The 26,677-nt window shown below is 41.7% G+C and overlaps 1 protein-coding gene across 2 annotated transcripts in view; it reads right to left on the bottom strand.

The window, feature by feature from the left end:
- Positions 1 to 26,677, bottom strand: part of RIN2 (Ras and Rab interactor 2) — a 212,291-nt gene that overhangs the window by 162,505 nt on the left and 23,109 nt on the right. For both annotated transcript variants that reach the window (XM_069495860.1, XM_069495861.1), the window contains exon 2: positions 12,152 to 12,277. The gene's annotated coding sequence lies outside the window, so the exon portion shown is untranslated. The remainder of the gene's footprint in view (positions 1 to 12,151; positions 12,278 to 26,677) is intronic.

Here is a 26,677-nt window from a genome sequence, read left to right as displayed (position 1 = left end):
CCTCTAACTCTCCATGCTAACAGGCTTATAAGAAACCTGAGGCCTAGCAAAGTAAAAATGGTTTCCCAGTGCTACCCATGGCTCAGACCAGAATGTGATCTTCTGACACCTCGTTCGGCCTATTTAACTGCTTAACCATTCATCCCTGTTTTTATTATTTTTTTTATTTTTTTGAGACAGAGTCTCACTCTGTTGCCCAGGCTAGAGTGCCGTGGTATCAGCCTCGCTAACAGCAACCTGAAACTCCTGGGCTCAAGCCATCCTCCTGCCTCAGCCTCCTGAGTAGCTGGGACTACAGGCATGCACCACTATGCCCGGCTAATTTTTTCTATATATATTTTTAGCTGTCCATATAATTTCTTTTTATTTTTTAGTAGAGACAGGGGTCTCGCTGTTGCTCAGGCTGGTCTCGAACTCCTGAGCTCAAACGATCCGCCCACCTCGGCCTCCTAGAGTGCTAGGATTACAGGGCGCCTGGCCCATCCCTGTTTTTAAACTGCCCTAATTCCTTAAACTTGTAGAGGCTTTTCACTGAACAGGAAAGTTAGAGTTCTCTTTATTGCAGAGCTGGCAGCCAAAGCACCCTCAGGTTAGATGATACAAATGGGGGCAGGGTGGCATCTACACCTGAGGAATAGGTGGTCACAAGCTGTCAATGGGCGATGCTAAATGCAAGTGGAAACCTATTGAGAATAACTGAGTGTAATTAAGGTATGACTTTAGGAATGTCTTTGCAAGTCTAGCTTCTAAAGAAAATTCCCTTGGCTTAAAATTTGTTGAAATTAGACCTGAGTAGGTTACGTAAAAATATGTTTGAGATAAATGAATCTGTTCCAAGGTTTTCAAAGCTACATTAATATAGTAAGATTCAACACAAACATTCACGTGCCACAGGCAAGGGGGCTGAGATTTACTCTTTTTTTTTTTTTTTTTTTAGATAGAGTCTCACTCTGTCACCTAGGCTGGAGTGCAGTGGCGCAATCATAGTTCACTGCAGCCTCCAACTCCTGGACTCAAGCGATCCTCCCACCTCTTCCTCTGGAGTAGCTGAGTAGCTGGGATTATAGGTGTGAGCCACTGTGCCCTGCTCTGTGACCTCTCATGCCTGTTTTCTGAGAGCAGAAGTGTACCCAAAAAGCTCCTTAACCAATGAGACATTTGTCTTTTTTAATATCAAATTTGCCTGTATATTTAAAGATGAATCCATGGATTGCTACAAACCCCCGAACTGAGGGTTTATTATTTCTCCAAAGAAAGATACTACAGCAACTTTCATCTTCCCCCTGAGGACGTCGTCTGAGCTGATGCTAACCGTGGGCAGGCAGGGTGCCTTGCTCAGCGGTGACTAATCAATTTCCCAGAGGACTCTGTGGTGTAGTGTGTGCTCCAGAGGAAGTCGAGGGCAATGAATCACAGTGCTCAGGAATGAAAAATAGAGCTGTGATTCACATTCACTAAAAGACAGTGTTGAGGGGAAACAAACCTAAAAATTAAAACCACTCACGCATCAGCAAATACCACACTGAGCATGTCAGTGTAACTTCTGCTTTTGAAAAGTCAAAGAAGAAAAAGAAAAGCAACTTTTTAAAACAAAGGCGAACAAATCTATCGATGGCAAAATTGAACTAGTATAATGCAAAATGTAGTTACATAAAAAGAAATGAATTATTTTTGGTGAAGCTGGTATTTGTTATAAGAAAAAAGGAGTCAATATATTATTTTTCAACTAATCTCAGATATTCCTATATATATCTTCTTTCATTTTTGTTGTGTACTATCAAACTTTAATATCTTAACTTTTGCTTAAATTACCTCTGTAAATAGAATTCTTGCCTCATCCTAGGCCTTATTTCAACTAGCATAATTTGATTTTCCAAAACTGAATTATCCAGGAACACAAAATAAGAGAGTGGAAGTTACAATCCTTGTTGGACTCAACAAGCAAGTTAAAAAAACAAGCAAATAAACAAAAAGCAAGCCTTGAAGTTGTTGAGATCAAGCAATCACTTTGAAACCTGCTGGAATAGGCAAAAAGCCATAGAGCTCAGACTTAAAGTATTATGAGCAACTAATAACCCATGCAAACACAAATTTTTAGTTTCTTTGTTAGTGCATAAATGAATAAATAGGACATGACCAAGTTTATGAAACATAAAATGAAGTTAATATTTGGATAGGATTTGGGTTATTCTAGCACCAGAGATGGCCACAAGTGGATTTTAAAATCAGTATAGACGAGAGATTGAACAACTTCAGCAGCGTGGGAACAGGAGGCTTTGGGTGGATGTCTTGGTGAAGGTGTGTGGCCACACTGGTTGTTGTCAGTGGTTGTTGTTGTAATCAGTGGTGATGTTAGAAAATAAACATGTCACCTTCTTTGGAAGGCAATGTCAGTCAGTGACAAGGCAGAGTCAGGCTGTGGAAGCACTGAGGAGGGGAAGAGAAGAGGGGAAGGAAGGAGCAAGTGTGCAACACTGGCACCCATCCAGGTACCACACAGGCATCCAAGTGCTCCAGGGAGCTGAGTCCAAGCCAAATAGTGCAGGTTGAGCCTTCAAGTGATTTATTTTTGTTTAATTTTTCCAAGTTTGGGTGTCTCCTTGGGCCAATCTAACCAAATAACTAAAATGTTCACTTTATATTTTATTGTGTGACCTCATAAATACACATTTTCACTCCATTTGCTGGTAAAAACATAACAGAATGCAACATCAGAAACAGCATTTTGGGCTCAAATGTCATGGTCTTTGTTTCTTGCATTTAATGCTACCATTTTTCCATTCCGACCTACTTAGCACATTTTGCCATTTCCTAAGACTGGAAGAGATTATTCATCATTTCAAATTACCCATCTGGAAGGTATTTTATAAACACGTCTGGTTTTCTGTAGTTATTTATCTTATATTTCCAGATATCAAAATTCCCAAAACATGTTGAAACCACACCCCAGCTAATACAGACTAGGTATTATTTTTCATTTGAATTTTTCCAATATTTTTCTTATAAAATTATGATACAACAGTTGATACAATTAATCATGTGGACATTTAAATTCAATGCTTTTTGTAAATTTAGAGTAACGTTTTTATTACAAAAGCAATACATGTTTGTTCTAGAAAATTTGGAAGATATAAATTTAAAAACCTATACAGGTCTATTTGTTAATCCTCTGAAGCACATCCTTCCAGATTTTTTATGCACTCGTCTGTCTCTACTCCTTTATTGTGTTTGATTTCATTTTGTAATGCCTATTACATAACCTGACATGTATTGTGTATTTATTTGATTACTTGCTTTTATCTATTTCTCCCACTAGGATGGCAACCTGTTGGGGGAAAGCACTTTGCCACTTTTTCCCACTGATAATTCCCCCTGGCCTCACACAGTGTCCGGTGCATATTAGGTGTCCATAGAGGATGAATGACTGAATGAATGAATGATTGGCACTCACTAAATATTTGAAAAATTGAAAGCCAATAAGTAGAAGTCAACTGGGCCAAAGTGAGGATATGGCAAATGGATTGGAATAGCTTTCTTTTCCACCTTACTGTTCTTAATTTCATCTGCTATTGGCTGATTAGCCTATTGATTTCTGTTTGAACTCAGTAAATTAGCTACAGGCATGTATTTGGTTGACTTTCATCAAGTGAGAAATAGTAGAAAGAAGTAGTGGATTTAGGGGGAAGTGAAGGAGAGGTGATGGGGCTGACTGTGCAGGAAGCCAATGCGGAGTGGATGGGAGCGGGACAGTCTCCTGTGGAGCCCACAGGTACCTGTGTCCATGCTGCAGGAGTGGTGGTTGAACAGCTTTGCTTCATTCCTCCATCCTCATCGTCTGACCCTACGCTGTTAGGCAGATACAAAGCAAGTGACTGTTCATACCCAAAGGGAAAAGGCTGAGGAAGCTGAGGAACTTCTGCAGCCACTGAAGAAAGGAAGAGAATCATAAGCACTTTCATGTCTGTCTGTATGCAACATCTGGACATTTTTAACCACCAATTTCTCACTCACAGACAAAAAGTAATCAAGGGAAGTATGTCTTGATTTTAAAAGATCCATTGCGTTGTTACCAGACAATGACTATTTCTGGCAAAAGATTTAAAATCTGATCTTGCCGTTCCTTTTGGTGAGGATGTCCACACTACGAAACCATTCCTGAGCATGCTGTTCTGATGGAGGTTGGGGGCATGAGGGGAGTTAGAATTGTTTTTATTTAACTTTTTATTTGAAAATCATTTTGAACTTACAGAAAAAACTGCAGTGGTCCAGAACCCGTACCACTCAAGAAGAAGAAAAACAACCCAACGCAAAACAAGCAAAAGATTTAAACAGACATTTCATCAAAGATATATAAATGGAAAATAAGAACTTTGATGCTTAACATCATTAGTCATTAGGGAAAGTCGAAAACCACAATAAGATGCCACTACACATCTATCAGAAGGGCTGAAATAAAAAAGACTGATAATACCAACTGTCGGTGAGGACTTGAAAAAACTCGAACCCTCCCGTGTAGTTGATGGGAACATAAAACAGTACAGCCTCTTTGGAAAACAGTTTGCTAATTTCTTAAAGAACTAAACATAAACTCACCCTATTACCCAGAAATTCTAACTCATAGGTACCTACTCAAGAGAAATGAAAATATATGTCCACATGAAGACTTGTATGTGGATGTTTAAAGTAGCATTATTTATAACAAGAAAACTAAAACCAATCCAAATGTCTGCCAACTGGGGAATAGATAAACAAAATGTGATATATCCATACAATGACATACTATCAGCAGTAAAAAGGGAACAGACTATTGATACATGACACAACATGGATTACGTTAATAACATTATGCTGAGTGACAGTTGTCAGGCACAAAAGACCACAGGTGGTATGATTCCATTTACATGAACTTTCTAGAAAGCTATATAAATTTACGAAAACATTCATACCTGTATACTTAAAATGGATGGGTTTTACAATATGTAGATTATACTCAAAGCTGGTTTTAAAAATGGGAGCATATTCTGAATATTGTTATATGCTGTGTTTTCTTTCTACTCGAAACTTGAAGAGAGTTTCATATCAGCACAGGAGTTCTTCCTCTTTTTTTCGTGGTTATATTTACATAATGGTTCATTGCATGGCTGTGCCCCAAATTAAATAAATTAAATGGCCATGCTAAAAAAAAAAAAAAGTGTTCTCCTTTCCCCTTTCAGTCCAGAGGCTTTGGAGATATTTAGCCTCTGTTGTGCTCAGTTTTAAAAGCTACTTATTGCTTCCTTCCATTCCTCAAAATGTCTTGAGCACCCTGTGGCAGAGGCTGACGGTGCCTCACCCTTGTCCCCTCAATACCCACCGTTCCCATCCATGTCAAGGGCTTCCCACTGCAAGTACCCATGACTCTTCCCAAAGACTCTCTGGTGAATACGTGAATCACTCTTGGGTGGGCCAGAAGTGTCAGAAAGTTACTGCCCCACTAATGGGTGGGACTTGTGGATAAATACCCCAGCTCCCTCCCTCCTCGGGCGAAACAACTCAGAGGTGCAGTCTCCACCGCCTTCCAGAGGTCCTGGCACGAATGAGCCCCAGGTGCCCACAGTGGTAATCTGCTCATAACACTAATTACTTTCCCTCCCCTGTCCCATTTCTCTATGCTCCTACCATCCTTCCTGGAATCACACGCCAAGTAAATTACTTGCATCTAAATCCTTATCTCAGGGTCTTCTTTTGGATGTCCCCAAAATAAGACATCATCAAGAAGGGACACTTATTAGTTGGCTTACACATCTGGTACTTTCCAGTAAATCCTTGTGCATTTATACAGACAGAAACCAGCCACTAAGTATGTGGGCATTTTAACAGCATTAGTAAGGCACATAATTTCATTAACAGTTTAATTAACACGCTCTATTGGGCCAAAGAAGGTGCCATTGTTAAGACACGTCAAGGTCTGTGTTCACTTGCTTGCTTGGCCAATGTGCACAGTATAAATAACTTACGAGTGTTTGGAGAGACATTTAATCATTCCAGGCTTAGGTTTCTTCCGCAGACCTTCTCTACACAGCCAAGAACCCAACAGTGATGCCACTCCTAGCATATGCTTTATGACTTATAACTCACAAAAAGCATAAAACGGCAAGTCTTTTCCATGCTAACTTGGAAAAAGTCCTGTGAATTTATGGCTGCAAGTTCCAACCAACATAAAAGCTCTGCCTCTTCTCCTTCCAGCTAAATTGCATCCATGCCAGATGAGCAAGCCAAGGTATTGAGAGAAGCAAAGAAATGACACTTTTACAGAATTCAAACCTTCTCCTAAAATGTAGGAAAACATACACAATTTACTTGACAATTTATTCATTCTACTTGCTGCTCTTATTTCATTCTGACAAGCTGGGGCAACTGACAAGTGCTGATTCCAAGTCTAACCATTTTGGGCAGCTTCTGAGGGGCTAACAGGTTTGCTATCATGGGAGGAACCAGCTCACCAACTCCACACATTCCTGAGTCTAAGATCAACAAGGCCATCATATAAGATAAGGTCATGCCTCCCAGCTAAGTTCTGAGATAACAAAGAGGTTCCTGGAACCAGGGGTATACAGCTTCTATTAATAGCATCATTTCCTCTCTCATTAATAACAAATTAGAATATCATTAAGGATTTGGGATTCTTGCCCAAAGTGATAACTAAAACTGGCACTGGTAAAGGCTTTTACATTTTGCATTATATTTGCCCAATTTGGTAGAAGGCAGAGGGAGTGTGGTCTTAAGCCAAGGCCAACAGTAGAAACTCCTCCAGCAAAGGCCGATTATATTTCTCTGCCCATTGATTTAAGTTTGGCCATGTGACCTGCTTTGGCCAGTAGAATAATACAGAAATGTCAGTGTCAGTTCCAACCCACGGCTTTAAGTGGCATCAAGTTCCCTCTTGTACTCCCGCACCTTTGCCCTTGTCATGAGAAGGACTTCCCTCAAGTAGCTACTGCCCACCTACCTGGACTTAGAATGTGCTCAGGTGTTGCTGGCCTGAACCTCAGCGAGAAGTCAGGCCCAGCTGGACCTATGCAGGAAGCAGGCGCCCAGCTGAGCCCCACCAAGATCAGCCAGACCCCAGCCAACCTTTAGTTGCATGAGCTAAATAGACACTTTTTATCAATTTTCCCACGGAGTTTGGGGGTGGTTTGCTGCACAGGTAAGAGCTGATACCAGGAGCAAAGGGAAGTGCAGGAAGCCAAGGGGAATAATGTATACTAGGTTTTTCCACTTCCCTGCTCAAATGGGTGGCGACATACAGGATATAATCATGATGTTCATAATTGCTTTAAAAAGGTCCCCATAAATTCTCCCATAAACACCTCAACATTTGTGTCCCTTAGTGGGACAATTCCAAGATGTATCCTACAGAGTCTGTCATGGGCCCCCAGGGGACCTGAGCCCACAGTGGCAGCCTGCTCATGGTCACAGACTGTGCGGCCTCTTCGCCCGTCTCATCCCACTGTCCACTCCTTCACTGTGCTTCTGGGCAGCACCGCCCATAGAAACTCCTGCACCCCAGCTCTTGACCCAAACTAAGACACAGCTTCATTTTTACAAATAATAATTGATACACATTGAGCACTTGAATGTGCCAGATGTCACGACACACAGATAACTTCACCTCTCAGTGCCTCAGTTTCATCATCTGTAAAATGGGGACAAGGATAGTGCCTGCCAACCTCATGTGAAGTAGTAACTTGCCTAGAACAAGATCTGAGTCACAGCAGGTTTTGGTAAATGCTATTTATTTTCAAGCAAGCCTTACTTATCCTCATTACCAGCAGGCTTCCAGGCTGCAGGTGCCAGTGTTGGAAAGAATGGGGTAGAATTGAGGAAAGTAAGGAGAGAAAAGACAACGAAGAGAAAAGGAATAAATTCCATCTTCATTAAACCACTTTAAAATTCCCAGCCAGGGGATGGCAGCACGAGCCTTTTCCTGAGCAAGCAGCAGGGAGAACAACAGAAAAAACAAAGCATCCTCCGTGAATTTTATTTGGTTAGTGAAATTCTGTTGCATCAAGGGGAGGAGAAGCCCGACAGCCAGAGAAGATAAAAGAGGGGTGTCCAGTGGGAGACAGTGGCCGGCTGCACTCTTTGGTGTGCAGAGCTAAGGCACGGGAGCCACGTCCAGAGGACTGTGCCCGCGTGAGGACTTATTTCAAACCGGGCTCAGGAATGGCTCAAGGACTTCGCCCTGGTAGGCAGACGACTAGGGCTTGCTAGTGCCATGAAATAGGGTGCTCAAACCTAGCCTTATGGGAGACCCTCAGGACTCAGCCAGAGGAAGAAAAGGGATCACTCAGTTGGCATTAAAAATCACCCATCCCTAGTTACCCAGGTAAAGGGCGAGGACTACCCAAAGGTAGTCACTTTATTGCTTGCCAGTGACTTTTCCTCCAGCGATGTCATCCCACTAGCCCGTCTTTCTGTACCACCCCTCCCCCCAGCCCGTCAATCACACTGTGGCAAGGGGAAGAGGGAGGGAGGCCAAACCCCAGGACCCTGATTACCCCCTGTGTGGGCAGCCACTCCCGCCTGGCAGGAAGGCCACCTTAGTGCAGGGTGAGAGCACAGGGCCCTGTGACATCGCATAGCTCAGCTTCAAATTCCACCTTTGTTACCACCTATGGGGATCTAGGGCAAGTTGCTCAGCCTCTTAGGGCTCAGTTTCCCCATCTGTGAAATGAGAATAATAATAATCCCACCCTTATAGGGCTGTGGTGATGATTTCGTGCAACAATAGATACGGTGGTGGTATTACGAGGCCCAGGTGTTTGTAAGTTGAAGACTTGCTCAAATCCATGGGGAAAAAACAATACTGGAGACAGACCATTTGGCCCTTCCCCTCCCTCTGGGGTGGTCCCCACACTCTTCAACAAACAAGACACATCAGATAAACTGTATGGAACTTGCAGCTTCAGTGGCAGGAAGGAGGCAGAACTAACACTGCTCCAGATCTGTCAGATTCCACAGAGGTCTCTTTCTACTGAGTTAGACATGACAGGGCTGCTTGACTCCTTACCTCCAATCTGCCTGCCAAGCCCTCGTCACTTGCACCTGCAGTAGACAGTGGGAGGAAACAGCAGAGGAAAAGACTCTTTCTCCTTACTACCAGCTGTCAACCCTGTGCTCTGCCCACCCCCATCTCTCAAACCCATTCAGTTTTTCTCCTAAGTTACAAACCATGCAAATGATTTCCTTTCCTTTGTAATGTCATTAATTCCCTCCGTAAAATATTTGCATTTTACATGGGGTTGCAGGTTGCAAAGATGACCACAGCCTTTCACCCACTCTGAATCCCTGCCCCTTGCAAGGTGCCTTAGCACCTCCTCCCATCAAGGGCTCGAGTCTATTTCTCATCTCTGGAATCTGAACTGGCCTGTGACTTGCTTTGGCCAATAGAATGTGGCTGAAGTCATGCTGTGTCATTTTCAAGGCCAAGCCTCAGGAAGCCTTGAGTGCTCACTCCCTTGGAGCCTTGCTGCTGAGTGTATGAGCTCAGCCTAAACTGCTGGAGGATGAGAGGCATGCAGATCACAGAGGAGCCCTCCCAAGTCAAGGCCATCCTCCACCGGTCAGCTCCTGGCCAAGCTACCAGCTGATTGAGGACGCTGGAGGCAGCCCAGCTAGCCCAGCTGGACCAGCTGTGTCCAGCCCAAATCGCCAACCTGCAGAATCGTGAACTATTAATACATACATGACTGTTATTTTAAGCTACTCAGTTTTGAGGCAGTTCGTTAGGCAGCAAAAGTTAACTGATAGATTAGGCAATAAAAAAACAATTAAAGAATTAAACTCATCTAACATTTTGCATGCATTTATCCATCCTTCAATTTAAAAATATCCTCATGTTCTGGTCCTCCTGCCACCTCCATTATATTGGACTTTATTGCTCCTAAGTGTAGGGTGGAGTATTGGATGTTCTGGACAATGTAAAGATGAGAGTTGTTCACGGTTCTCAAGTAGCTGCAGTGGCACACACACATACACACCCCTAAATATGAGTAAATAGACAAGGGCCACAATTCCCATGAGCAAAGGCTGACCAAAAGGAATGCAGAAGTTACATATTTCATTTTTCAACACTCATACCAATGTCAGTTCTCCAGCTCCCTTTTCCCCCCTTGGAAACATTTTCCACTTGGATAATAACCAAATATAATATAGTGGCTCAGAGCCCTGTGGAAATTCCTGTTACTGTTTAGTTTATGGTTGCATTTCAATGAAGTTATTTATTTATAAAAATCAAACACAAAGATGTTTTATCCAACAGGAAGGACAGAGGAAGTGAGAAGGAAATCTTTGGCTTCAAAAGATATACCTTCAGCACATGATAAGACTTCAGTGTGTATATGTGAAACTATGCACTCGCTCACCCTGTCATCCTCATTATCAAGAAAATTCACATTTAATGCTCTTTGCTGATTCTTTAACATGCATTTATTCATTGTCTGCTCAGGTCAGGGCCTTTGCTAGAAGAAATCAGGTGAGGAATATGAGAGACAGACCAATCCCCGGCCTTCACAAAGTCAAGCGAGGCATAGAAACATTGATCACATAATCACATAATGACTATTAGTTTACATGATAGGAAAAAACATATTATATAACATGAGTAGAAACCACAGGATCTAAGGTCGTGGAGGGAAGGAAGATAGCTTCCTGGGAGAACTTCACATTTAAGCATGGCCTGGAGCCATTTAATCAGGGTCCAAATTAAGGAAATAGAGTTGCAACATATTGTGCAGAGGAAGTTCTCAAAAATGTTGCTCTCTTGACCTTTTACTCCGCAAGGGCTTGCTTTCTGACAGCAGTTGTGTCTGAATGGCAACTAAGGCCCCAACTCCTAGCCCAAAAGGAACATGTAGCAGGGACACTGGTGAACCTTACAAGCTTGAAATCAGGCAGCCCTGGGTTTAAATCTTGGCCACACACACACACCAGTTGTGTGGCCTTGGGCGAGTCACTTTCATCTCACTTGGCCTCAGTTCTCTTACTTGTAAATGAGTGTAATGATACCTATCTTAAATGGTGTTGCTATGGGTTTAAATGAGATAGCTCAAAATGATGACAATGTTTATTTTGCACATGAATCTGCTATAGGGGCAGGGCTCAGCAGGGACAGTTCATCAGGGACAGCTTGTCTCTGCTCCCCTTGGCATGAATGGAGGCAGGTGAGAGGCTGGGGGCTGGTGCCAGCTGTCTAAAGTCACATGTCAGTGGGGCTGTCAGCTTGAGTGTCTGCCTACCTATGGCCTCTCTGGGAGGCTTGGGCTTCCTTGAAACATGGTGGCTGGGTCTCAGGGGTGTGCCTCCCAAAGGATTCAGAGAGCCAGGTGGAAGCCACATTGCCTTTACTGATGTAGGTTTTGAAGTCACTCAGCGTCACTTCTGCCACATTCTCTCTGTCAAGGCAGTCACTGAATCCTGCCCAGATTCAAGGGCAGGGAAAATAGGTCGCCGCAGTTGAAGTGGGAGTAGCAACATTCTAGAAGAGCAGTAATATTTCTGTGGCCATTTTGGAAAATATGATCTGCCACAGTGACCTATACTGATATCCCTTTGATGCTAATTTCTTTTCAAAGTGGAGATTTTTAATTCTATGAAAAAGATCAATGAAAAGTAGGGCAAGGAGGGAAAAAAGAAGAGGAGTAAAGAGGAGTGAAATAGTTACTGCTGGTAAAGGGCATGTTTTTTCTCAGTAACCAACCAGGTTCTTTGTGCTCCCCAGTGGCATCCTCTCTAAGATGGGAGCAACAGCAGTGTCCACTTCACGATGTCACTGTGAAACGTGAATGAATTAACCTGTTAAAGTGCTCAAAGCCATGCCTGGCCCATGGCTAGTGCTCCATGAATACGAGTGGTTAGACTTTATGCTCCTGGGCCTCCTAACCTGTTCTGATCTTGGTGCGGCCCTGCTGCTCCTGCATCACGACCAGAATCCCTCAGACATCTGGAAACAGGAAAACATCCTCCCTGACACCCTGTCAGAGGAATCTCACTTCCACAGCCACATACCGTATGGCATAAAACAGCCCCAATCATGTTGACAAGCTTGGAAATGAAATTAAAAACCCTGGGGTTGGTGCACACTGGGTTTTACAATCTCATTGTTACGTACCCCTTCAAGCCAGCATCTCTTCTCCTCTCTCACTCCAGTTCAGTCCCACCTCCCCAGCATTCTGCAGGGCTTGCACATTTTATCTCTTCTGGTAGAAGTTCAGAAGTCTGGATCTCTTGTCTCCATCTACAACACACAGAATCGACCGTTTAGGGTTTTGCATGCTTTTAAAACACCATGAACAACCACACAGAGGACCTGCTTCCCAGCCTGGCTCTGGGATGACACGTTGATAAATGAGAACACAGCGATGGCTTCTCCTTCCCATTCTGACCCTGACTCTACCTCTGGACCAGGAAACTGAGGAGGGGGCTTCCTTTACCAGAATGCACTCTAAATCCCTGTGCCGGTGCTCAGATAAAACTCCAGATGGTCTAATCAACAACCATCCTGTCTTTTCTATCACTCAAGTGACAATTTATTTCCCCTTATTCCTTGTATCATGTTAGCTCCTACGAAGAGGATCCTGCAATCTTCCCGTCTAGGATTCAGGAGATGGGCCCAACATGAATATGAAATTCCCATAGTATCCCTTATTTCATTTTAACTTTTTGTTTCAACCCCCTGTGTTTTCCAAAATTGCCTTAGCACGTGAATGCAGTCATCTTGCTGGCAAACAAAGAAAACAAAATGCAAATGTTAGGTCAAAGTTCAAGTTCCCTTTGACCATCACCACTAACACTTATATCCTCAGCAGAGGTGGGCATTGTTATCATTTGGATTATATCTTTCCAGATTGCTTCTGTGCATTTGAATATTCAATTATACACGCACATGATAAATACATGTTTATCATGTGCTTCATTCTCCTTGCTTGTTCCATCCTCAGGATGTCCCACTGAACTCCCTACATCAGTATAAGAAGATTATCTTGTTCTTTTTTTTTTCCAATGTTTTCATAATATTTAATGGTCTCAACTCTTCTGTCAGGCTCTATAACTGGCATCTGATTTTCCATCAGCAACTCCCTGGTACCCTTCTATGCAGACACCCACACATCCCTTCCTTCATGCCTGGATCCATGTTAGGTTTCTGGCCTGGAATATCCTCCCTGTCCTTCTTCTTATACTTGAGAAGATTCAGCTCGCAGGCCTGGACATGTTTGGGCTTGAGTCCCAGCTCAATCACTCAGGAAACCTACTTAACTTGGGCTGCTGGTGTATAAAATGGGATGATTGTAACACCACCTATCTCCAAGGGTTGTTCTAAAGATCAAGTAAAATAATCCATGGAAAGCGTTGGCCCATTGCAGGTTACATAGTAAATGCTCAGTGATGTTCACCACCACCACCATCATCACCCCTTTTCAGGAATCATTTAAATCCCACTTTCCTTCTTAATCCAGATTTTTCTTTGAACTCTTACTTCACACACAGATAGGACTACCGAAAAATAATCCCAATAAACTTTAAGTTCTGTTTACATCATTCCACAGTTTCTTCTAATCTTTACTAATAGATAGATAAGACGTTGGATTTCATTTAAAGTCCCACTGTGTTCAGGGTGAGCAGCACAAATCACACAGGGCAAAGGGAGCCAGTGAATAAAGTAAGGTTACCCTTTTAAGGGACAGAAATTTTAGTGCTTCTGCTGCTGCATTGTTCATATGATAGTACTCGATAAATATGTACGAATAAAATAACTAAGTGTAAATAACCCATGTCCTTGCTCTTATACAGTTATAAAACCAAGCACAATTAGAAATTGCGTAAGAACGGGAATGTAAACTAATGCAATTGAAAGTAACTCAGTTAACTTAATGCAATGGATAATGTTTTGCTGAAACTAAGTTACTCTTGCAGCATGAATATGGTGGAATTGCATTGTCTGTGACAAGGAAAGGCTCACATAAAAGAATAAATCAAAAATTACCCTGAAAGCTAATCTACTGTGTGGAGAGGCTCACAGAGGCCCTATATAAGGAGACACCTGCAGAAACAGCAAACGTCAGTGCTCCGCAGCATGCCGAGTCCGGACGTTCACTCACCGAGTGGAGGGGCAGGTGGAATCGCTCACAAAGTCGAATTATTCCAAGCTCTTCCACTATCTCTCTCTCTGAATCCTCCCACTACATTTCTCTACCCGAACTACTGTGAAGCTTTCTTTCAGTCACCTCCACTAGACTGCATTTGACCTTCACCCGGGGTGAAAACATTACGTGTGTGTTAAGCCTCCTCTGCCCCTTCTTCATACCCTGAAACAATCCCAATTTATGGAACGACTTGATCCAGAGGCCAATTAAATAAACTCAAGCCCAGAGGCAGGCACTGAAATCGTAATACTTGGCAGAACTTGGTCACAAGGCTCAGCTTGTTAGGGATTCTCAATCCTGGCTACACACCTGAGAAGCTTTAAGAAAGCTGCAAACCCAGGCTACATCCCAAATGAATTACAGCAGGATTTCAGGGTGTGAGACCCCTGCGGCCCTATTTCCCAAGCTCCGTGGGTGATTCCAATGTGCAGTGAAGGTTGAGAACCAGTGATCTATTGATTAACGGCTTTCAAGCTTATTTGACTTCTGTGTACGGTTATAAATACATTTTACATCATGATTCATACCCGTGCAGATATGTATAAAACAGAAACAAACATTTTATAAAATGATATTATACTTAGCTCTTACTACCAGCTATACACTGTGATCTTTTCTGTTCTCTTCATTTTTATTTAAATCAATTCTGTATGTGACCAATTTTACCCTTTAACAGGTCACAAACCTCTAGGGAATCATGATCCACGGTTTGAAAAACACTGCTCTCAATAACCCAGAATATAATTTGATTAATTCTAAATTTTTATCTTTGATATAAATTCCAAAAATGATATGTGAAGCCCTGAGAATAAGTCCATACCTCTAGGTGCTCATTTTGAAAATATTTATTTATTTAGAGATAGGGTCTTGCTCTGTTGCCCTGGCTAGAGTGCCACGGCATCATCATAGCTCACTGTAGCCTCAAACTCCTGGGCTCAAGGGATCCTCCTGCCTCAGCCTCCTGAGTAGATAGGACTACAGGTGCACACCACTATGCCTGGCTAATTTTTCTATTTTTTGTAGAGACGGGGTCTTGCTTTTGCTCAGGCTGGTCTTGAACTCCTGGCCTCAAGCAGTCCTCTCGCCTCAGCCTCCCAGAGTGTTAGGATTACAGGTGTGAGCCACTGTGCCTGGCCTTGAAAACCTTTATTATAGGTGAAATCCTTCATTTTACAAAACAGAAAAGGTCAAACTCATATATACATTCCCTCTTGTATGCATCTATGCCTGTGTTTATTATGCTTTGCCCACTAACTATTATCTCTTATCTATATTTTCATGCAGCATTTTGTTCATTTGAAAGATACCTAAATGATTACTTTGTGTATCCTTAAACACAGAGCTCTCGGAGCTTCATGATGTTTTGTTGTGTGTTGTTCAGCGGCAATGGTCTTAATTCTCCCTGTGCCCATAGGGCATGGTGCATCACACTGTATGAAGCATGAAGTAGGTATGTGCATTAATACTTGTTGGCTGAGTTGTAGCATTCTGGCATATATTTCCCACTTGGATTTAACACAATAGCACTCTAGGGAAGCTGATAAAAAGCACATTTAGGGTCGGATGTGGTGGCTCACGCCTGTAATCCTAGCAATCTGGGAGGCCGAGGTGGGAGGATCGTTTGAGCTCAGGAGTTCGAGACCAGCCTGAGCAACAGCGAGACTCCGTCTCTACTAAAAATAGAAAAAAAAATTAGCTGGACAACTAATTAGCTGGGCATGGTGGCACCTGTCTGTAGTCCCAGCTACTAGGGAGGCTGAGGCAGAAGGATCACTTGAGCCCAGGAGTTTGAGGTTGCTGTGAGCTAGGCTGATGCCATGGCACTCTAGCCGGGCAACAGAGTGAGACTCTGTCTAAAAAAAAAAAAAGCACACTTAGCTTTCTAGAGAAGGGCGTTTGCTGTCATTAGTAGTATCTCAATAGTTATCACTTGCTTTCCAGCCTAGCACGCCTTTTAACATCAGCCTATATTGTTTGAGGTGTCTGATGCCCTTACCACACGGGCAAAATAAAGGGGAACAGGAGGTGGTAACAATACCCAATTTTCACTAATGTTGCTGCAGTAGCAGCAGCGTCTAAAACTTAGTTTTTTGAGGACTCAAGGGAAAAAAACTCACATGCAAAATACTATTAGCCAACTTCCAAGGGGGTTTTGACTTTGCAAAATACAATAAATAGTCAAACCCAAATAATCTTAAGAAAAGGACACAAAACTGAACTTACACTGAATATATATGACATGACATGTTATAACATCTTACATACAGAAGCTTAAAATACTAGCCACTTAAAAGCAGTGCTTTTATATAAGAAAAATATAGCTATATATTAAGAAGAAAAACAGACTGACTGAGGCTTCCCACCAGTCCGGGTTAAGCAGCTGGAACAACTCAGGATGCTGTGGACCTTCCTGCGTCAGTGTCACCGCACGTGTACACCGGAGCATTTCCCCAGCAAAGGGCATCTTTTTTAAATGGCTTATCAAATTTTAACAGGGTTGTGTTCCTAAGAGAAATGCAAATTCATTTCAAACTTACATGGGTTTCTCAACAAACCAGAATTTCTCTAAAGACTATGAAAATATTTCTAACCTTGAGAATTTTAAATTATCTTAAGTTTCAACTTAATTTCTCCATGGAGGAAAGCCACATTTATGAAGGGAGATTGTGTTGATCAGAACTACTCATTAATGAAACAAAATGTTGAGTAAGCATCTATTAAGTGCAAGGCACTATGGGAAACACTGAGTGACTATTCTCATCAGAAGCTCTGAAGTCCTTATAAAGAAATTTATAAATTAAAACCCTCAAGGCAAAAGCAGGTTGAAGAGAACACGACACAAACTAGGTTTTACTTTTTTTTAATCCAGCAGTAGTTACTCTGGAAACGGAAGGAGTTGCTTATTTTTCCACATATGCTGATAAAGTCATCTAAAATGTTCATATGCATGCTGTTCACCATCACTGTGCGTCATTAAACATTTTTGAATGTTTGCATATGCAGACATCTTGCCTGATGCCATTTTGAAATGCTGCTATTAGTAGAGTTTATCTCTAACTACAGGCCTTCTTTTCCATTCTGTGCACAGTGACCAGAGATGCACTACTCTCTGGATTGTTAATGGTGGTCTTCGGTGTATTATTTTCCCTGCTCTTCTCTTAAAGAAGGTAAAATTGGTTAGGTTCATTCCACCACTGTGTACCAAAGCTTGACAGATTGAAAGATTCAGTGACCAATCTGATGGATCTCCATTAGGTATCAAGTACAGCCAATGTTATGGTCATGATGAGTGGACTGCATTTCTGGTGTTGGTTCAGGCTAAGAATTGACTGGTGTCAGCTATGAGCTTTCTCTCCCTTTCCGATTCCCTCCAGTTCCTTACCTAGCAATACCTCAGTAGCTACCACGGGGAACCCGAATCTAGGCTTCTCCAGCCCTTCCCACAGCTTTTCCTACCAAACTCTGGATTCCCAACCTTAGAAAGTGTTACAACATTGCTCCACAATCCTAATACATTGGAAAATGTGGAGTTACACAAAGTAAAACAGGTTTCTTTGCTGCAAGATTTCCAGAGTGTCTATAGTAATATAATCTAGAACAGGTAAAGTATGTTCCAGTATCTACCAGAATTTTTTAAGCCTTTGTTTGTGAAAATCTCAGGATTAGGCCGGCTGTGAAAGAAGGTGTCCAGGAGCATTTTTATCCCTCTTTTTATTCCTTTAAATTAATTGTATTAGATGAAGGTATTGCCATCTCTCTCTCTGGGGGAGAGGAGCGAGACAGAAAGAGTAACATTCAGAGAAAACCATGCTGCTATCAGAGTTAAGACCTTCAATGGCTGAGCTAGACAATACAGCAGCCACCAGCCCTATGTTGCTATCCAGCTCTTTTAAGTGTGGCCAGTCTGACTATGGATGTGTTGTAAGCAGAAAATACACACCAGGCTGGGCCAGGCATGGTGGCTAACACCTGTAATCCCAGCACTTTGGGAGGCCACGGTGGGAGGATCACTTGAGGCCAAGAGTTTGAGACCAGCCTGGACAACATAGGGAAACCTCTACCTCTACGAAAAATGTAAAAATTAGCTGGGCATGGTGGCGCATGCCTGTAGTCCCAGCTACTGTGGAGGCTGAGGCAGAAGGATTGCTTGAGCCCAGGAGTTTGAGGTTGCTGTGAGCTATGATTGCACCACTCCAGCCTGGGCCAAGAGTGAGACTCTGTCTTCAAGAAAAATGAAAGAAAGAAAGAAAGAAAGAAAGAAAGACAGGCAGAAAGAAAGAAAGAAAGAAAATATACACACCAGGCTCTGAAGACTTAACACACCAAAAAAGAAATAAATTTTCATATTGATCACATGTTGAAATATTTTGGGATACTGGATTGAATAAAATATTATTAAAATTAATTTTACTATTTGTCTTAGCTCTTTAAAATGAGACTACAAAATATTTAAAATTCCTTATGCGGCTCACATTATATTTCTGTTGGACAGAATCTTAGGGAGCAAGACAGCTGAACAGAAACCTCCAGTGATGGTCTCTCCGTGTGAGCACCTAATTCAACAACTATCCACGCAAGCAAGAACCTTCAGAAGAACCAGAAATCGGCTTAGTGATCAGACTACCTGGTTTCAACATTACATCATGGAAACTGGCACTGAAGAGGGCAGGAAGACAGTCTTGCATGGCCTATGCCACCCTCCATCCCCCGGCAGTACCGTGCCAGCTCCCAGTGGAGACAGCATCTGTGTGCCAGGGAAGGGAGAGTGAAGTGATTGTGGGACTTTGCATTGAAACGCAGGGCCACCCTGGCAGAGGAGAACAGGGCACAGGGCAGAATTCTGCCGGTGCCCACGGAGGGAGCATTTTGACCAGGCTGGCCAGAGGGAAATCCTCCACCCCAAACCCAAGCTCCTGTAGCCCCAACGCTGGCTGACGAAGAGCAGCATGGGGCCTGGGCTAAATTCCCAAGGCAGTTGGGCCACCAGGGCTGCAGTCCTTGGGCAATTCCTGTGGCTGTGCTGGCTCGGAGCCAGTGGACTTGGAGTGCATGTGACCCAGTGAGACACCAGCAGCGGTGGCCAAGCCAGTGCCTGTGTCACCCCTCCCCCAACTACAGGCAGTACGGCTCCGGGAGTCTTTTTCCACTTGAGGACAACAAAGGAAAGAGCTCAGAGGACTTTGTTTTGCAACTTGGGTACCAGCTCAGCCACAGTAAAATAAAGTAACAAGCAGACACCTGAGGCCCCCGAGTCCAGGCCTTAGTTCCTGGATGACATTTCTGGATCCACCCTGGGCCAGAAGGAAACATACTGCCTTGAAGGGAAGGACCCAGTCCTGGCAGGATTCACCCACCACCTGCTGACTAAAGAGCCCCTGGCTTTGAATAAACATCACAGGTAGCCAGGCAGCAGTCACTACGGGCTTTGGGTGAGACTGGGCTGGCTTCATGTGGGACCTGGTGCTGGTGACCACCAGGAAGTGCCCATGTCACTCCTCCCCCAACTCCAGCAGACCAGCACAGAGAGTGAGGGAAGACACTGTCACAACAATTACAAGACAACACAGAGAAGGAATTCAGAAGCCTAGCAGAGAAATTTAACAAAGAGATTGAAATAATAATTTAAGAAACCCAAGCAGAAATCCTAGAGCTTAAGAATTCAATTGACAAACTGAGAAATGCATCAGAGTCTTTCAACAGCAGAATTGACAAAGCAGAAGAAAGAAAGTGAGCTTGAAGACAGGCTATTTGAAAATATACAGTAGAGAAAAAAGAAAAAAAGACTAAATAAGAATGATGCACACCTACAAGATCTAGAAAATATCCTCAAAAGAGCAAATCTAGGAGTTATTGGCCTTAAAGAGGAGGTAGAAAAAGAGATTGGGATGGAAAGATTATTCAAGGAAATAAGAACAGAGAACTTTCCAAACCTAGAGAAAAATATCAATATTTAGGTACAAGAAGGTCATAGACTACCAAGCCAATTTAATTGAAATAAGACTACCTCAAAGCATTTCATGATCAAGCTTCCAAAGGTCATAAATAAAGAAAAGGTCCTAGGGGAAGCAAGAAAAAAGAATAAAATAACATAGAAAGGAGCTCAAATACATCTGGCAGCAGACTTCTCAGTGTAAACCTTATAGGCCAGGAGAGAGAGGCATGACATATTCAATTGCTGAATGGAAAAAAAAAAAAAACCTTAGCCACAGAATCTTATATCCTGCAAAAATATCCTTCAAACATGACAGAGAAATAAAGACTTTCCCAGACAAACAAAAGCTGAAGGATTTCATCAACACCAGACCTGTCCTACAAGAAATGCTAAAAGGAGTTCTTCACTCTGAAAGAAAAGGATGTTAATCAACAATAAGAAATCATCAGAAGGTATACAACTCCCTGGTAACAGCGAATACACAAATACAGAAAACTCTATTGCTGTAATTTTGGTATATAAACCCCCTATATCTTGAGTAGGAAGACTGAAAGACAAACCTATAAAAAAATAGTAGCAACAACTTTTTGAGAGACAAATAGTATAAAAAGATATGGATGGAAACAACAAAAAGTTAAAAAGTGGGGGATGGCATTAAAGGGTAGAATTTCTGTTACATTTCTCTTTGCTTGTTTGTTTGTGAGCACAGTTGTCTTATGTTTAAAATAATTGGTTATAAAATGGTTTTTGCAAGCCTCATGGTAACCTCAAATCAAAAAACCCACAACAGATACACAAAAAACGAAAAGCAAGAAATTCAAACACACTGTCAGAGAAAATCACATTTAACAAAGGAAGACAGGAAGGAAGTAAGAAAGAGAGGACCATAAAACAACCAGAAATCAAATAACAACATGGCAGAAGTAAGTCCTTTCCTATCAATAATAGCATTGAATGTGAATGGACTAAACTCTCCAATCAAAAGACAGAGAGTGGCTGAATGGAGAAAAAAAACAAGAGGCCACTATATGTTGTCTGCAAAAACACACTTCACCTATAAAGACACACACAGACTGAAAACAAAGGATGGAGAAAGATATTCCATGCAAATGGAAACCAAAAAGGAGCAGGAGTAGCTATACTTCTATCAAATAAAATAGATTTCATGACAAAAACTGTAAAAAGAGACAAAGAAGGCCAATATATAATGATAAACGGGTCAATTGAATAAGAGGATATAAATTCTAAATATATATGTACTCAGCACTGGAGCACCCAGATATATAAAGCCAACATCATCAGAACTAAAGAGAGAGGTAGACCCCAATGCAATAATTGTTGGAGACCTCACACTCCTCTGTCAGCATTGGACATGTCATCCAGGCAGAAAATCAGCAATGAAACATGGGTCTTAATTTGCACTAGAGACCAAACGGACCTAATTGATAGTGTCAGAACATTTCATCCAACAGCTGCAGAACACACATTCTTCTCCTCAGCTCATGGATCATTCTCAAGAATAGACCACATGTTAGGCCACAAAACATGTCTCAAAAAATTAAAATTGAAATCATACCAAGTATTTTCTCTGACCACAATGGAATAAAACTAGGAATCAATAGCAAGAAGAACATTGGAAAATATATTTCTATTGGACAGAGCTGCACTTTAGAATAGTCTCCAAAGCCTTACTGGTCACCAATACCCCTTGGCTGGGCTGGTATATTTGCTATATTCTGAGCACACACACACCAATGAACATGTACACACACACACACACACACACACACGTGGCTGCTTAGCCTAAAACATTTTACTCTCTGTTGCCCGCTCCTGTCACCATCCTGTCCATCCTTTAAGATCCATCTCAAGAAATAATAGGCAATTGTTGGCATTTATGAAGAAGTGATTCCCCCCGAGGCATTGTGCTGAGCTCTTTCTTCTCCCCAAATCTCCACAGCAGCCTACAAAGTGGGTAGCACTATATTCTCATTTCTTAGCCAGAAGAGGTGAGGTGACCTGCTGAACGCCATGAGCTGGTCAGTGGCAAAGTCCAGATTCATCTTTAGTTTGTCAGTCACTCTGCCTCCACCATTAACCCCTATGGTGGCTCTTGCCACGGCTCCCCAAGGCTCTGTAAGTCCCCACCCGCATCCAGAAGATAACATGTCTGCAATGAGGGAGGCAGTGGTCCAGAGGCTGGAGAACTCTCAAGCCTCCTGTTTAATTCTGGGTGCTGCATTTTGACAGGAACATATAAAATTGGGACCTGTCCAGAAGTGGATAGAAATGAAGTATGTGACCATGTTTAGGGAAAAGTGTTTGAAGGAGCCTCAGATGGTTGACTTGGAGAAAAGAAAAAGCATGGAAGGCTTCCTCTGTCATGTGAAAGTAGAATTAGATTTGACCAGGAACATATAGGAGGTAGACCTAGAACCAAGGACAGAAACTAGGTGGCAAATTGCAACTCAAAGTAAAGAATTTCTGACTAGCATTTTGGGGTGGGGGTGATTTCTTTCTCATTAAACATATTAAAGCACAGACCAGAAAACAACTCTGAGGGATGCTACAGAGGGGATGGAAGCTCATCATGGGGAACTAGACCACAGCTGGATGTCAGTCAGGGACCCCATGGGAGGAGGCAGATTGGAACAACAGATATATCATAAAGAACCACCTACAGAGAGCAGGCAGATGAAGCCACAGATAGGTAAGATGACCAAGACACAGATTGTAGCAAGAGAAAATAAGCAAACTGCAGAAAGAATCTTGTACAAAATGAGAGAAAAGAAGCTAATGGAGATAGAGAAGTCAAAAAGGAATAAGAAGAAAATTAAGATTGTCACATAATGAAAGATAAGGGACAATTCAATTGTCCCTTGAATTGAATACAATTCAATTTTTCTTGAATTGTAACTAACATACAGTAAAGTGCACAAGTCTTAAGTGAACAATGCTGTTTAAAAAAAATCTTTGCCTGCCCCAAGGTTATGAAGACATTCTCTTATATTTACTTCTAGAAGGTTGATTGTTTTTTAGTTTTAACAGTTAAGCCTATGATCTATCATGAAATAGTTTTTGTGTATGGCATAAGAATCAAGTTTCATTTTTTTCCTTATGAATATCCAACTGACTTAATACTATCTGAGGAAAAGACTCTCCTCTCTTCAATTAATTGTATTGTAGTTGTGATAAATCAAGTGACTATATATCCTGTAAGTCTGTCTCTGGACTCTCACTTCTGTTCCATTGATCTATTTGTCTAACATTGTTCTGATGCCACAGTCTTTGTTTGTTTGTTTGTTTGTTTTTGTTTCAAGATAGGGTCTCACTTTGTTGCATGGACTAGAGTGCAGTGGCATCATCATAGCTCACTGCAACCTTAAACTCCTGGGCTCAAGCATTCCTCCTGCCTCAGCCTCCTGAGTAGCTGGAACTGCAGGCATGCACCATCACACCCAGCAAATTTTTTCTATTTTTAGCAGAGACAGAGTCTTTCTTTTGCTTAGGTTGGTCTCCAACTCCTGACCTCAAGTGATCCTCCCACCTCAGCCTGCCAGAGTGCTAGGATTATAGGTGTGAGCCACCATGCCCCGCCCTCATGCCACAGTCTTATTTAGCTTTGCAATAAGTCTTAATAATTGGTGATGTTCTCCAGGTTTTTTGTTGTTCTCAAATGTTGTCTCAGATGTTATAATTACTTTTCATTTCTATCTATATTTTAGAATCAACTTGTCAATTTATACAGAAATAAACTCTGCTGGGACTTTAATTGGAATTTTAATGGATCTGTAGGACATTTTGGGCAGAATTGACATCTTTAAAATAATGAATATTCCAATCCACGAACATGGTATATCCTTCTCTTTATTTAGGTTTTCTTTAATTTCTCTCAATGTTTTGTAGTTTTCAATGTGGTGGGTGTTCTTGGACATTTATTGTTAAATTTATTCCTGGATATTAGATTTTTTATGGTACTACAAATCATATGTTTCTATTTAATTTTCTAATTGTTGCTAGTATATTAACCCCTGAATATCCCAAATAATGACCATTTTAATTGTCATTTTCTAATTTTAATAGCTTTTATTTCTTTTTCTCACCTTAGTGCTATGGTAAAACTACAGTACAATGTTGAACAAAAGTGATAGGGTGATAGATGATACAAGATGAAAGTAAATAAGAGTGATAAGGCATGCTTGTCTTGTTCCCTACCTCAGAGTGAAAGCAATTAAGTATTTCACTATTAAATATGGCTTGTACATACCCTTTATCAGATTAAAGTGGTACCTTTTAATCCTAGTTTGCTGAGATCAGATTAGGTATTTTTAACTTAAATGTTAAATTCTACAATGGAAGCTTGATAACTTATTTGGGATTTTCAGTAAGGGAGTGAACTACTTTACACTGTTGGTTGAGGAACTGTCCTCCTCTATTTGGGAAAGACCATTGCCTTGGACAGATTAAGTAGATCTTGAATTGTCCTGTGTACTGCACAGGGCAGTAACATGGTAGCCAGTAAACATACACCTGAGTCAAGCAATTTAATCTCTGGACAGTTTATCCTCCACTCACTAGATCTGGGTCTCTGGATCTAGAACTTAAAATCCAGACAGCATATAATAACCATAGTAGTAGCTACCACTTATTGAGTACTCACTATGTGCTTGACATTGTATTAAGCCACTCATGTGTATTATTTAATTCAATCCTCACAACCACCCTTGTAACAAAAGATGAGGAAACAGAGGCAAGATGAGATCAATTTTTACCTGCCAGTGGTGACATAGTCAGTAAGTGAGGGAGTAGGATTCAAACCTAGGCCACCTGACTTCATAACATTAGCCATCAGGAATGAAACCTCCTTGCTCAAGCCCTCCATTTGTGGTCACTTCTCTTTATTATACCCTAAAAGTTGGATTTGTTTGCTCACCAAATAGCCAGCATGGAAGCTACCCAATGTTGGGCTTCATTTAAAATCCTTGAGCCACAGACATGTTCTTAGTTCCTGCATCTTTTTAGCTTTATCCCACCCAGGGACAAAGTAAACAGCTCTCTCCAGCAACCTGTCCCATCATTTACTTTTGCCAAAGGCAATAGATATTTAAAGGTTTGCAACTACAAAAAAGAGAAAATCATCTGAAAACAACTCAATTCTTTTCCACTGGAAAGGTTAGTTTATGAGTGAAATCTAGAGAGGAACATAATTCTTCTCAAAAGAGGCATGTTCTGCTTTATCAACTTCCTCTTTAAAAATTATCCAGAACAAAACAACCACAAAAGATATTAGGCATAGTTATTATTGCTTCTCTAGAAATGGTACTTATTCCTTGTGGCTTCATTCATCCTAGTTAACTATTGCTGCCTAACAAATCACTGCAAGATTCAGTAGCTTAAAACAATAATCATTTTATTATTGCTATAGTATCTGAGGGTCTGGAATTCAGGAAGGGCTTGGCTGGGTAGTTCTGGCTGAGAGTCTCAAATGTAGTTGCAGCCAGGTGGTATCTGGAACGGGAACAAAAGGTGGTGGTGGTGGGGCAGCTGGAATAGCTAGAGAATGGTACTGCATCTCTCTCTTCATGTAGTTTCAGGGCTTTGCCATGTGGTCTCTTTGCATGGGCTAGTTAGGGCTTCCTCACAGCATGGCAGCCTCAGACTGCTTGTCTCAGTCTAACTGCTTGTCTAGCAGCTCAGTGCTCCAGCAAGAATGCAGCAGAAAGCAACGTAGAAATTGCATTATCTTTTCCTTTCCAACTTATCCTCAGAAGTAATGCAGTATTATTTCTGCCATATTCTATTGGTTACAAGTGAGACGCAATCCCACCCAGAGTCCAGGGGAAGGGATTAGACTTTATCTCTTAGTGGGGTGGTGGCTAGAAGAACGTGTGGGATGGGTGACGCTGTCTCGGCCATCTCTAGAAAAATGCAATCTGTCCCACAGTCTGAAGTTAGCAACGCACTGCAAATGTCACATACAAGGAAGCCATTGCCTTACTTATTTTTCAAATATATAAACCCGTGCAAAGCATTTCTAAGCTGTTTCTGGTCACAAGAGGCAGGGACAAAAAACTATTTCATGTGTTCTTTGACTAACATACAACTTTAATGATACATATAATGTATGAAAATTACTTTTTCAACTATAAAATACACCATAATTTATTGTGGTCATTCCTTACAATTTGGAAACATCTCTGAAATTTTGACATATTATCAAGGACAATGAAGGTCTTTTTGGAAAGTTTAATCTATTCAACAAGTTCCACTTGATTTGCCCTGGGAAAGTATTTGGGTATTTCCTACAGTCTCATTTAATAGAGAACTTGGCAAATAAAACTGTCACCAAGATCGGCCTCACAAAATGTTTCCCATTGGAAGAGTCAGTATGCTTATGTGTAAGAAATGCTCCCTCGCCTTGCGCTGGAATTTAGGAAGGACAGGCCTGTGGATGGGAAAAAGCAAGAGATAAAAGGTGCCAGGGTGCTGGTCTGACCGCTGTCCAACTGCAAGGATGGTCCTGCTGGCAACACAAATATCTGCAAAATGAATTTCTTCATTT

This window comes from Eulemur rufifrons, chromosome 20, assembly GCF_041146395.1.
Source record: "Eulemur rufifrons isolate Redbay chromosome 20, OSU_ERuf_1, whole genome shotgun sequence".
Lineage (NCBI taxonomy): Eukaryota > Metazoa > Chordata > Mammalia > Primates > Lemuridae > Eulemur > Eulemur rufifrons.
This window is presented reverse-complemented; position numbering and strand designations above follow the sequence as displayed.